The sequence below is a fragment of the Lates calcarifer genome, linkage group LG5, assembly GCF_001640805.2.
Source record: "Lates calcarifer isolate ASB-BC8 linkage group LG5, TLL_Latcal_v3, whole genome shotgun sequence".
NCBI lineage: Eukaryota > Metazoa > Chordata > Actinopteri > Centropomidae > Lates > Lates calcarifer.
Window position 1 is genome coordinate 965,701 of NC_066837.1, and position 14,161 is coordinate 979,861.

Consider the following 14,161-nt stretch of genomic DNA (forward strand, 5'->3'; position numbering starts at 1 on the left):
TCACCTATCTCCTGGATCAAAACTGCCCAGTCAGCAGTCTGATTTCTCTTTCTTTCCGTCGCCGTCAGGTATCTGCAGCCATCAAACGGCTTTTAAAGGCAGTGGAGCTTTGTAATTACATTGCTGGTTGTGCTGGCAGCTCTTTGAAGCCCACGGTCCGTTATGGCCCTTATTGTTCCCCCCAGGGCATCATGGGAGGACCGTAAACTTCAGCTGCACCAGTTTATGGGTTTTTGCTCTGAAATGACTTGGTGATCTGAGCAGGAGAGGAGACGAGGCAGACGGTGTGAGCCACAGCTGTGGAGTTCAATTCAAATAAAAACTGCTGATCATTTAATATTTAAAATTCAGGACATCCTGTGTTTTTAAAGGTTTGAGAAACGACAGAACAAATACACCTCTGATGCGCTGCAGAAAATGTTCATGGAGATAGAAACCAAATAAAATGACAGGCAGAGTCTGAGTGTCTGAGTGTTCAGCTCTAAATGTTGGATTAACCAATGAAAGACATTTGGATACAACGTGTTCTCTTGTGTTTTACAGCTTGTATTCAAATACATTCCAGGTTAATGGAGGGGTCACTGTTAAATGTAAATGAGAAGGAGAAACCGGCTTAAGATTTTCAGTTGGACTATCAATGATAATGCTTTTTTCTTACACTGTTTGTGTACAACAGACCAATATCTGGTCACATATTGCACCTTTTTCTAATGACTCAAAGTAATGTAACATTCTTTTGTTTTGTTGTTGTGTTTATAGATTGGATTCAAAGGAGACAAACTGCCTTTAATTGATTTAAATGAGTTTTGTGGCACTGATATTAACACTGAAAATGTGAATAATACAACATTCACTGCAGTCAGTAATTCACTAGTACTGGTAAATGTGATGCACATTTTAAAAAGACATGACAATAAATAATTTTGTTTTGAAGAAATATTCCCGTCCTTATTTCTGGTAAATCAGAGGTTGAGCTTGAGAGAAGTTAATGATATTGTTTGTAACAAAATTACAGAATTTTATTTTATTTATTTCTTTTACAGATATAACAAATAATATTTTTACTTTAAGTGAAAGTGAATCTTTGGCTAAAGGAAAAAATTCAATTGATATTTAATCAAAATGTAAGTTTTCAACTAAATTACAAAGACAACTCAAGAAAAATTTTTTAAAGTTAGTTTTACTCTCATTCTCACGTTCAGAGTTTCTGCAGTGGGAGGCGTTCCTTTATCAACTGATAAAATATTAAAGTCAACATGAGCTGCAGTTTTGCATGTTAGTTAATATTAACCAGTGTCATCATCTTCAATTATAAACTCATTGATGAAGGACACAGTGAAGCAGACAACACACAACTTCAGCTGTTTCCTTTTTTCACAGCCTTTGAAAACTTCTCCTGCTAGGTGAGTAAATATAATTTCCTTATTTATCGGAACGTTGTTCCCTTTTGCTTTTGAAATTTCACTTCTGGTGTTTTTAATCTGAGTTTGAGACCTGGCCTCGATTGACTTAAAATCAAACGTCTTTGACTTAACCAAAGAAACCAGTATCCATGTGTTTATTGTTGTAAATAATAATAATATTGTTGTTAGGTGAGTATTAACCACAGCATCAGCTGTAATTTAATAAATTAATCTGAGATTAATGGCAGGTCTAAGTGGGTTTGTGGTCCTGGGGCTTCCTTTGAGATTATGATTTATATTTCCCCATAATCTCTGTTCATCAGAAACACACTAAATGTTCTTCTCCATCCTGCTGCAGAGTTATCAGGTCAGTTGTCTCTCATACGTTGTGATCAGTGTGATCAGTTTCTTTCTCCTCCTGTGGTTTAGTGTGGTGATGGAGGCAATGGTGTGTGAGGCCATCCTTTCAGTTTACATCATTTCCTTCCTGATTGGCCTGCCAGCCAACCTGGTCGCTCTCTACGCCTTCAGTGTCAAGATCCACTCCAAGCCTCTTCCAACAGACATCCTGCTGCTCAACCTGACGCTGTCTGACCTGCTCTTCCTGATCGTCCTTCAAGATGCACGAGGCAGTGTCGGCATGAAGTGGACTCTGCACCACTTCCTGTGCACCATCACCACTGTCACATTTTTCTCCACCATCTACACCAGCTCCTTGTTGCTGATGGCTGTCAGCGTGGTTCGGTACATCGGAGTGGCTTTCCCTGTCGCCTTTCATCAGCTGTGTAGACCTGTGTACGCAGTGGTGATCAGTGCTGTTGTCTGGCTGATCTCAGCAGCACACTGCAGCATTGTTTTGATCATCCAGCACCACCCGACGCTAGCTAAAAACAACTCCAGTGTTTGTTATGAGAACTTCACAGAGGACCAGCTGAACATCCTCCTCTCAGTCCGTCTGGAGTTCTTCTTGGTGCTCTGCCTTATACCTTGTAGTTTCTGTTTACTGCTACCTGCGCTGCATCCTGATCCTGTTCAGCCAGCCGATGATATCCCGGAAGCAGAAGCAGAAAGCCATCGGCATGGCCTCAGGAACTCTGGCTGTGTTTCTCATCTGTGTGGTGCCGTACAACGTCTCTCATGTAGTGGGTTTCTTCCAGGGTGAGAGCCCAACATGGAGGTACTACGCCTTGCTGCTCAGCGCCTTCAACACCTGCATTGATCCCATCATCTTCTACTTTTCCTCGTCCAAGTTTCACTGCACTGGAGAAAAGTCCATTTTCAGGAAGTGTGGAATCACTGTTACAGAAAGGCACGGCACACACTCCAGCTAAGGAAAATACACACAAAAATAAACATTATTAATATTATGGGCATTATGTCTGAATGTGTATCTCTGTAACAGTTATTGTAACTTGACTGTAGTGTGTGTGTGGCAGCAGTAAAGTGGTGCTTTTATGATTAGTGGTGCTCAGTTTGTGGTAACTGTTTTAATATTCATCAGCAAAACACAAGAAACAACCGAGTGTGTAGGACCAAGAAAAGTCACTAAAACTCTTGTCCAGAATGTTCACTCCATTTACAAGCACAACAAAGACAGTGTGGGCAGACAGCAGCACATAGATTCACATCTAAATAATAAAGAGTTTCAGCTGAAGGCTACATTTTGCATTTATAGTTTCTATGGAAGGCTCAGTGAACTTGAGAGGTACATGATATGCAAATTCATTATATACAGTAATTCAGGGCAATTGTGATGTTGAATTACAGTGACGTTAGTTTTTTAGTTTGACCATGACTCACTTGAAACAAACAACATTAACTGCTGTGATAGTACAGCTGTGACGGAGCTGTTAAATGTTAAATATACAATATGAAAAACAACATCACCGAAAAACCTGCAGCACAAATAAAAATGAGACGGAGAATCAAGTGAATTAAGTTTGCAGAAGAAACAGAGATTTGTATATAACACATGTTCCACCTTTATACTTGAAGGAAACTGAACAGTGGCAATAAAGTAATAAATGCAGTGTCAACATGAACAGTCTCCTCTTCTCTGTAAAATGCAAAACTGTGGCTCATTATTTATTATCAAACATTTGCACCTATTTTTCTGTCTTTGTTGTACTTTTCAGCCCCAAGTCTGACAGCAAAGAACCAGTACATCTGCTGCTGGTACTCTCCTATGGATCATAATCGAGGGTAGGGTTGTTCAGGTTGGAGGACTTGTTGACATTTTGGTTTGTGACTGTTTATTGTTTCACTGAAAAAGACTGGAGGCCGAGGAAACTGCTCCTTCTGTCCAAGCAACAAGTTAGATTAACTATCTTCCTTAACATCCAGTCTTTTTTATAATCCTAGATTAAACAGGTCTTCTCATAAACAGTCCATGCAAGATCTTAGGATAGATGGAGAACTGTGCTACAAGACCTCCATAAACTCCTCTTAGCAAGGGCTCGCCCAGGATTTGAACCTGAGACCGCTCGCACCCAAAGCGAGAATCTTACCCCTAGACCAACAAGCTATGTTGAACAACGTCCTGCTTGCTATTGCTTCATTTTGACAAACCTGGGTAAGTTGTTTTCTTCTGCTTCTTATCTTCCAACCTTAGCTGGGCTAAACAGGCGACTTTGATCCAGATTTGGAGATCTCAACAGGTTATTTCTTTACAATCTTTTATTTATTTGCAAAACACGTTGGCACTGATTTTTCGAACTCAGGTGTAAAAATATCTCAACAATGATACAATGCAGTGCCTCCGCATCTTTTCAACAGGACTAGATTTCCCTCTGCTTCCAGTGTTTATGCTAAGATAAACTGAACAGCTCCTGGATGTGTCTTGAACTTCCCATGAAAGGTTTCTAAAGAATGTGGTCAGTTTGGAGAACTCCATTAGGGTTCAGGTGTTCTTTATAATTGCTTTTGCTTGGAAAGTGCCTGTGTAGTTTGCTGTTAAAGAACCTAACAGATAAACATCAAAGGCAAAGCTTGAACTTGTTACCTTGAGGGCTCGTCCGGGATTTGAACCCGGGACCTCTCGCACCCAAAGCGAGAATCATACCCCTAGACCAACAAGCCACAAGAAAGCTGGGCAACTAGGTGCCATAACTTCAGCCCTAGACTGATGAGCCAGGACAAGAAATCTTCAGAAAAGTGTTGAATTTAAGCTGAAACAGTGTTATAGATACAAAGAAGTCTGTATAGTTTCTTTTAACTTTCTCTTTGACAGAACTGAACCAGCTGTTTCCCTCCGTCTCCAGTCTTTATGATAAACTTGACTAAAGAGCTCGTTCTTGTATAGGAGAACCACCATCCAGCTGCTTTCTGGAAAGTACCTGTGTAATTTGTCATGTAAGAACAACACCAGAGTCAAAGACAGAACTAATTACTTCATGGGCTCGTCCGGGATTTGAACCCGGGACCTCTCGCACCCAAAGCGAGAATCATACCCCTAGACCAACGAGCCACAACAAAACATGGTCGGTAAGTGGAATAACATCCCTCAAAGTGTCCTCATTATTGTCAGAAAGTGAGTTCAGACAGCTGTTCTCAGAGAAACAGCTGTAAAAAAAAAAACCTCAGGAGGAGGAGACCAAACACAGAGCTAAAACAGAGGGAATACCAGACTGAGATTCATCAGGTGGAGACAAACACCACATGAATAACTCTAGACTGACTGAGCAACTTTAAACTTTGACAGAAACAGATGTCCCTCTGCTTCCAGACTTTATGCTAAACTGAAATGAACAGCTCCTGGATGTATCTGGAAAACTCAATTAGTGTTTCTTTACCATCCTTTTGTATATTGGTCTCTGAGAGAGAATCAGTAGAGACTGTTTTATCATACAAGTACCTCAACTGACAGACAGATAACAGGGCTCGTCCGGGATTTGAACCCGGGACCTCTCGCACCCTAAGCGAGAATCATACCCCTAGACCAACGAGCCACAAGAAAGCTGGGCAACTAGGTGCCATAACTTCAGCCCTAGACTGATGAGCCAGGACAAGAAATCTTCAGAAAGTGTTGAATTTAAGCTGAAACAGTGTTATAGATACAAAGAAGTCTGTATAGTTTCTTTTAACTTCTCTTTGACAGAACTGAACCAGCTGTTTCCCTCCGTCTCCAGTCTTTATGATAAACTTGACTAAAGAGCTCGTTCTTGTATAGGAGAACCACCATCCAGCTGCTTTCTGGAAAGTACCTGTGTAATTTGTCATGTAAGAACAACACCAGAGTCAAAGACAGAACTAATTACTTCATGGGCTCGTCCGGATTTGAACCCGGGACCTCTCGCACCCAAAGCGAGAATCATACCCCTAGACCAACGAGCCAAGACATGGAAGAGGTCATCCAGTAAGAATTTGGGTAAAAACTTATGCATATCACTTTGAACAAGCGACGCTAACACTTTCTCTCCATGTGTTACACTCTTCAGTTCGCTCGCCTGAACTGATGCTGTGATGAATGTTATTTTATGGAGGAGGAGCTGGTTCTCTTTGCCGTCCTCCCAAATAAGAAACATGAAATATGTGAAGTTATTTAAGGAACATACTGCATGTCAGCTACAAACTGTGTGAGATCATTCTTGGGTTTTGCCAGCAGCGTCACAGTGCATCAAAGACTCACACAGAGTCTTAGTGGGTGTTCTCATGAAGGGATTTATATCCAGGACCTCTCACACCCAAAGCATGAATCATAGACCCAGACCACCGAGCTCAGACCAGGACTCACTGCTGTGCTCTGAACCGAGAGGCTGATTCCATCAAGAGTTTTACTGAGTCTTGTATAGAGAATCCTTAATATTCACAACTAGAACTTATTCCCTGAGCAGTCTTAAGGTCAGATAAAAAAAAGTCAGTGAGACAACATGAGCGCATTAATAAACACAGAGTCCAGTTTATTGTGCTTCTGTCTGATGAGAAGCTGCTAATCAGTCCTACAGGATCGACCGAGTGTTATCCAGAATTCCCCTGGGTTAACTCTGCTCACAGCGCCTCATCTTCCTGTCTGCTGACGTGATGGTCTCCTGAGGATCTGTGACCTTTTCACAATGCAACTGTGGTCAGGACTCTAAATGTGAAGGTTTGAATAAAACAGGTCAATGTTGATGCCATGAAGATCAGAAACAACAACCATCCAGTGGGTGAGGAAATATTTTAAAAGGCCTGAAGTTGTCCATGAGCTGGACTGTATAATAAGTCACATGCTCTTTTCCTTTGGCATCTTTTGTTCTCTGTGCAGTGCCACTGTTTTGTTTTGTGTTTTGACTTGACTCATTGTGACGACCTGTCCACCTGGCACTGTTGTTTTCATGTGTGCTGCAGGAGCTGATCGTTCGTTAGCTGTATGATCCTCACCTGGGCCAGGTGAGCTCTGCTCTCATTCTGCAGCCTCCCTTTTTGTTACCTTGCTCTTTTAGTTACATTGGTTTCTTTATTCTTTTTGTCATAATTCTTTTCTTTGTCTGCCAGTTTTTCTGTGTCACAGATCAACAGTTTGTTTCATGAGAATTTCTCCTCCCTTCATTCATCTTTTGATACTTGCTGGACAAACTGTTTGTGTGGTCTATTTTCATGTAGATGGAAAGAGTGATATTGACGCTTGAAACAAACATGAAACGTCTCGTCTGACTGTGTCTGAAGGCAAAAGTGTTTACAGCTGCTGAATGTCCATGTTTAATAGTGAAGTGAAAAGCCTGCTGTTGGAGACTGAGTGGTGGAGAGACACTTTAAAATTGTCTCCTCCCACTTTCACCTGCCCAAAGAGAGCATGATCATCAGAAGGTTAAAGAAACTGTCGGACACACCTCCCTCAATTCAAACATCAGAAATGTGTGTTACTCTGGCGCAGTGTGTCCAGTTTCCATCACTAGCAAATGGGGGAAAAAATCGACCAAAATATGGAATGGAAGAAGCAAAATGAAGGAAAAAACTAAGTTGCCTTGATGAGATGCTGAGGAATGGGGCGGGGGTCTCTGCAGCCTCATGGATCAGCCTTATGAATAATTGAAAGCCTCTTCAGACAATAACGGCTCTATTCTCCTCCCCGGGGATCGGTGTTATGATGCCAGGCTCCGGCCCAACCCTCTGTCATTACACTGTTTGCTGTTGTCGTGGAAAAACCACCTAACTGCAATATTGCGGTTTCACTTTTTCCTTCCTCAAAATAAAAGCTGACATGATCATTGACGTGTTGACTGAGTTGCATGACACTTATTGGGCCCTTGGAACATCTTAAAATCCCATCGCATGACGATTTCAAAAATACATTAAGAGTCAATGAGAAAATAAGTATTATATCCTTCATTCTTTGCAAATTGCACTGTTAACATGGTGTATATGTGGTGTGTGTCTGACAGCAGTATTTTGTCATTGCGCCTGTAATGCAGCTGTATAAAGTTATGTGAGGGATTGCTCTGGGGTTTGTTTGAGGAGGATTGAACATTTTAAAATGAATGAGAATGGTTTTGTTAGGATGGCTGCCAGACACCCCCCACCCACCTCCTCCCCCTCACCACCACCCCACCCAAAACCTTTGGCTCCATTCCCAGGCCTTGTCTCAGCCCTGTAATACATTTCTATCATGCAGGAATGCTGCAGCTACAAAGTCCCCTCAGCAATCTCCTCCAATTAGACGTAGAGATTGGCTGCGCTCCGATCCAGGGATGCCCCACGCCCCCCTGCTCTGTTTAGTCGGGCAGCAGAAAGAAAAATGTGATCAAGATGTGCGACTGTAAACTCAAAATTCATGAGTGGAGACATGAGCAAAGGGTGAAAATAACTTGTGTCATGTGAGACGGAGTCGTCCTTAAACAGTTTTGTTTGGCTGTGGGCTGCAAGTCTGAACACTGCGATACAGAACGTGATTTATGTTGTTGCATTCGAAAGCCATGAAACAGTCCACTGCAAGAATATGGTTTATGAGCTTGGGAATGTTTGAAGATTGTGGTTATGCTATCGATTCACAGATTGTTGTTTTTCTTTCCTCACTTATTGCAGAAACCAGAGTCTGCTGTGCGTGTCTTATTGTCTCATACACAACTCTTTACTGATTGAGACACACGAAGGAGCTGGTCAAATAAAAAAGATTTTTTCATATAGAGACTGAATCGTTGCACATAAATTTTTGTCTGGTGTATTTGTCCAAAGTGGAAAAACGATACCCACAAAATATTCTGGTTCCTGATGTGGCCTCCTGACTGAGGATTTTTCAGGACAAGAGGCAGGCGGCTTTTTGTCTTTTCTTCTTTTCTTTTCGCTAAAGTTGAAGTGTCCAAACTCTGTTGGAGTCAGAGTAAGTGCTGTAAATGTAAATGTATACACAGTGTCATGTCTAATGTTTGAGCAGTATGACTCACTGCCTCAGTGAACCAGGCCGGTCAGGAAACAGCTGTGTGTGTTCCTCTGGTTTTCGGGGTGTTGGCTAAAATATGATGTGAACTCCAAACCTGCATTTTCTGTGACACACAGCTTCATACTTTTACACATCACAGAACAGAAACAGCCTCCATGTTCTTCATGTTCTGACGTGAGTTGTATTTACAGACACTGAGGAGCCCTTCACACCTGCATCTTTAGAATTACATTAAACAGCCTCATAAACCTAAATAACAGACGCACAATGTCACAGGAATATTTTCATGATTGTACCTGTTTCTCTCTTGAACTCTTCACTCTCTGACTCCTCCTAATGACTTGAAGGCAGCACAGTGAAGAGGCAGGAAACAGGTCTGATCAGAAACTGTTGGTCAGTTGGTGATCATGTGGCGTGATAATGGTGCTGACGGCCAAGAGACAGTAGACTGTCAGAATGATGGGGTATTATTGAAGCAGACGTGTGGAGAGCTCTGAAACAGGATCTTCTTCTCTTTCTGCCTCTGGAGCTGTAGAGTCTGATCTGTGATGTCTTGGCTCCTGCTGCTCCCACAATCCTGCTCGACGGCTGTTCTTACATTTCTAATTTATCAGTGTTATTGGTAGTCTCACTGCTATTACTAGTATAACTGTCGTTATTTATAGCTATCATTACTATTATTGATATTACTCACATCTCTACATGGAATCTGTAGCCAGTCGAGGCAGATGGCCGCCCACCCTGAGTCTGGTTCTGCTCGAGGTTTCTGCCTCTTAAAGGAAGTTTTCCTCTCCACTGTCGCCTAGTGCTGCTCATGGTGGAACTGTGGGGTCTGTCTCTGTAAATATTATCTAAAGAGTGCAGCGTAGACCTCGAGTGTCTGTTGTGATTTGGTGTTGTAGAAATAAAAATCTGTAAATGTGGATTCAGACTTGGCAGATAAACTGTGAATGTTCACAAAAGGCTGTAAATATGAGACTGAGATACAGTTTAACAAGCCTCCACACATATTTGTGAATAATACTGTTACGATAATAAACCCAAACAAAACACTGGATTTCTACAAAATACCAAACAGGAGTGGAACTGCAGTTTCCACACACAGATCCTCTGTTTTTGTTGTTTGTTTTATTTATTATATTTAAAAACTGAAAGCTGAAGTTGTGTTTAAAAATGAACGGAGAGCTGTTGTAAGTGGCAGAGCCGGAGTAATGTGGGTCAGATTTGGTGAGATGTTTGGGTGTGGACAGCATCACTCGGCTCAGCTCTGGACCTGAGCTGGTCCCTGAAATCTGAACTGATGAGTCTGAGTCAGGCTGCTCAGTCAGAGAATGTAAACTTTTACTGTCATTTAATGTTTTTATTTCAGTAACTCTATTAATCCGTCACCATCCACAGCTGTGTTTGTATTTAAAGAGCTATTATTGATGGTGGTTCCAAACCTGTGAAGACAATAAATCTGAGAGGTCACATGATGGTTAAATGATGGGAAAAAAGAGGAAATGCTCTTCTACAAAATCAACTTTTCTCTAATATTTTCACCTCTTCAGCTCCTGCAGTGAGAAGGGAAAATAATCTTCATGTCTGAGGCCGTAACCTGTGATGAGGGGTCACAAATGGACATGACCTAATTTCGAGGAATCACAAGCCAACAAGGTTGGAAACCGCTGGTCTAGACTAAAGCTTGTCCAGCTGGTATGAAAAATATTCTGTCCAATGAAGTTTTTTCTTAAAATCCCAGCGGGTACAAAAGGCGAGTCCAGATCCTCGACCCAAATAAAAATGGCAGGCGAACAAGTAAGAAACCCTCATTCTCCTCCTGACATTTAGAAAACGGATGTCTTCTCCTCTCAGCTTTTTTTTTCCTGGATGTGAACACAGTCGCCTGTTAAGTGATTGTCTGTGACACACATTAGTAAGTGTGTTTGTGTGTGTGTGTGAGAGTCATGCAGATTTCAGGAGCCAAACATCTGGTGGTAATTAGCAGAACTCGCTGCCGATGATCCAACAGCTTGTTCGCTCTGCTTTCTCTGTGGAAACAGGAAAAACTGGGGTTTTCTGCTGAAAACAGGGTGTGAAGGTTCTGATGTGACGATGTGTGTATGTAGATCTGATGGTGTGAATGAGGTGTGAGCTTGTTAAGGACACAACTTAAAGTTTCTTTAAGGCCACTGGAAGTGTCTGTTTACTCGAGTCCTGTACTCCAGTCGTACTCTTACGTTATGGGTTGCTCTGACCAGGTGACGTGGAAAGGTGTGACGTCCCTGGACTTTGTGTTATTTCCTGTTTTATTTTGAAAAGACTTTCCTTGTTGTGTCCCTTGTGTTTTCGCGTCCTGTCCTCATCTCTCCTCACCTGCACCTCGTTGCATAATCATCCAGGACTAAGTGTCTTTCTTTGTTCCTTCTGCTTCTACTTTGGGTTTTTATTGCGAGTCATCTCATTCATGTGTAAGCTGCACTAGTGAGAGTAATCAAACAAATGAGTCTGAAATCATCAAATCAAAAAAACTGGTTGATTCTCTGACAGTGAACTGATTCTGGGGAAGAGTAGAAAGAAAGAGAGAGACAAGCATAGGAAGACAAAGTGTCCCAGAGCTCCACAGTGGACACTTCCAGCTGGATCAAAGCATCTTGCTGCATAATTACAGCACATTCCTGCATATTCTCTGTCTCTGTCTCTCACACAGTCCAAACTGTTTTTCTGTGTTCGTCTCCTCGCTGTGAGGAAACAACCAAACTATTGAGCTTCATGTTTTTTTCCTCTTTTCCTAGAACAAGCAGAATGAGGTCATCACTGCAACAGATCCACATTTATTATCATGGAACTTCAGTCACAACAACAACTGCAACAGACTGCAACAGACTGCAGCTCCTGACTCTGCAGCAGCTCAGCTCCCTGCTGCTCTGACCGAGGAGACGGACCGCTCTCTGGTTCTATTATTGATTCTATTATTGATTGTATTACTCATTCTATTACTGGTTCTCTCTCTGGTTCTCTTATTGGTTCTATTACAGGTTCTGTCACTGGTTCTCTCTGGTTCTCTCTCTTGTCTTGGTCTCATTTGCTGTTTCTCTAATTGGTTCTCAGTTTTGTTCTCTCCCATTTGTTCTTCACCTCTGTAAACACAGGACCTGAGTGAAGGAACCTGTCCCGATGATCCAGAGAGAACCAGTGGCCTGGTCGCCTGAAGGTTACAGAGCTACATATGTGATGTAGAGAACCGAATGCAACGAGTTACTGAGTCTTTAACGGTATTCTGATAAACGCAGGAAAGGAATTTGATCAGAATTTCTTCTCTGTAAGGTTTTAGCAGTGTGGTGAGGCGCCTTGCTGAAGGGCACCGCAGCAGCAGCTGCAGACTCTGCTGTAAACACTGAGCCTGTGTGTGGTGCGTTCAGGTTATTCCTGTGTTAGTGTGTCTGCAGCTCTCAGTTCCCACGCAGTAACTCCATCATGTGATTCCTGATGGTGGGAACGCCGGCACAGAGAGAGGGCTTGTGTCCACGACCACAGTGCATTCTGGGAAGGATACGCATCCTTAGGGAGGACAGAAGGTCGATTCTCCCCTTTTATTAAGTTAACATTTCTACCCCTCCACTCGTCTTCATTATACTGGAGGAGTCAGGAAGGTGTGTGTCTGAGTGTGTGTGCTGCCTGTGGGAGGCTCAAAGACAGTTTGAGCTCTGATTCAGGAGGAAAAGGAAACACGGTGAACAGCTGACTGTCAGTTGATGAATCTGTCTCCGGCAGGGGTGTGTCTGTGCTATGAATTACTATAATTTCTTTCAGATTGTCCTCTGACAGCTGGGGTTACCTGAGGTCACACCTGAAACTCCTTCAGGACATGATCGTTCATTCCATTTACGCCTGTCAGAGGAGGTTAGGGATGTGAATCCAGAATCAGTATCACTTTGGAAATCTGTCAAAATCTAATTCCTGAGGATTTTTCAGCTTTGACACAGATTAGCTTAGCTTAGCACAAAGACTGAAAGCAGGGGAAAACGTTAGCCTTCCTCTTACCTTATTAGACTTTTGATTAAAACACTTGGTTATAAGGTTGTTAGCTCACAGGCAGGTCCTCAGTCACATGGATTCAGTCGACAGCAGAGTTAGGACAGAGCTCAAACCTGACAAACCCCACTACCAGTTCAGGACTAGAGATGCAGTCACTGCTCCCAGCGGTTGTTGGTCAACAAGTAGCATCATTGCTAACTAATGCTAAAACCACAATGTCTCTTTTTTACTCTCTGAATTCCACAACTCTTCAATGAACAACATACAACATATAAAACAGACTTGGAGTTGATGGAGTTTGTTGGAGTTGAGCAGTTTCCCACTGCTTCCAGCCTTTATGCTTTATGCTAAGCTAGGCTAAAAGTGTCTTGGAAACACAGCAAACCAGAAATTCAGTTTGTCTCGTTAATATAAAACCTTGATTAGAAGTTGGTAAAGTTGTTACAGTTGGACGTGCTGAGGTGTAACTACAGCGGTGAATGTTGGAACGTTGTAGTTTGGTGACTGGAAGAGATCCTCCTGTGCCGCCCTGAGGCAACCACCAATTCTACACTCTGAAACGAGGATAAGGAATAAACACAGCTAAGCAGGAAGTTTGGTGCTGAAGTCTGACATATTTTGAGGTTTTTGCGGAGCCTACATGGATCCTACTGATTCAATTCATTTCATTTGAACCTTGTCATTTCAGATTGGACTGACAGATCCTGAACCGGTTTCAGTTCTTGGCAGCCCACAAGTCCAGCCGACCAAACTGGTCTTTTTCCAGCTGTTACATTCAGTTCAGCACATTAGTTTGACCACAGCACCTCTGGGGATGGTGGGCTTGTCTTCCCAGTGAGTCTGCATAATGATAATCTGAGCTGCTGCCAACACAGAGCGCAGAGGGACACCAGAACAAAGCAGAGAAAGAACTTGTGGTATTCTGAGTGCATAACGTACAGATTGGGCAATTATTTTGGTTGAGTGTGTGTTGTTAGTTTCAGATGGAAGAGTCAGGTCAGAAGGTTTAATACCAGCGACTGCTACAAATGAACAAGCAGCTGTAGTTAGTGGTAAAAACTCTATGTTCCCTTCATAAATCCAAGTAGAGTGAGAGTCTGAGAGGACACATGTGCAACACATAACGAGTACAAAACACAACTCCATCTCCAGTCCCACATGTACTGTGTTCTTGTAGATGGTGGGTGTACGAGCTGCAGAACTCAGAACTTGGGACCACATCCTAAGACCAGTCTACAGTTTTGTTCAGGCAACCAGGGCCAAAACCAAGTTCTACGAAACACAACCAAATCTTAAACTGTTCATCGTGTAGTTGCTACTAAAAGAAACCATTATGTTAATGAGAAGAAAATGGGATCCGTTTCTTTTAAAGGTTTATTCTGTAACT

The 14,161-nt window shown here is 42.3% G+C and overlaps 3 non-coding genes and 1 pseudogene across 3 annotated transcripts; 1 reads left to right on the top strand and 3 right to left on the bottom strand.

Moving 5' to 3' along the window:
• The first annotated feature begins 1,848 nt into the window (after positions 1-1,848).
• LOC108874641 (free fatty acid receptor 2-like) lies at positions 1,849-2,734 on the top strand (annotated as a pseudogene).
• A 1,675-nt stretch (positions 2,735-4,409) lies between these two features.
• trnap-ugg (transfer RNA proline (anticodon UGG)) lies at positions 4,410-4,481 on the bottom strand. Its single transcript has one exon. It is a non-coding gene; the product is annotated as a tRNA-Pro (tRNA).
• A 316-nt stretch (positions 4,482-4,797) lies between these two features.
• On the bottom strand, positions 4,798-4,869 carry trnap-ugg (transfer RNA proline (anticodon UGG)). Its single transcript has one exon. It is a non-coding gene; the product is annotated as a tRNA-Pro (tRNA).
• Positions 4,870-5,278: 409 nt separating this feature from the next.
• trnap-agg (transfer RNA proline (anticodon AGG)) lies at positions 5,279-5,350 on the bottom strand. The gene has a single exon. It is a non-coding gene; the product is annotated as a tRNA-Pro (tRNA).
• Positions 5,351-14,161: the final 8,811 nt, after the last annotated feature.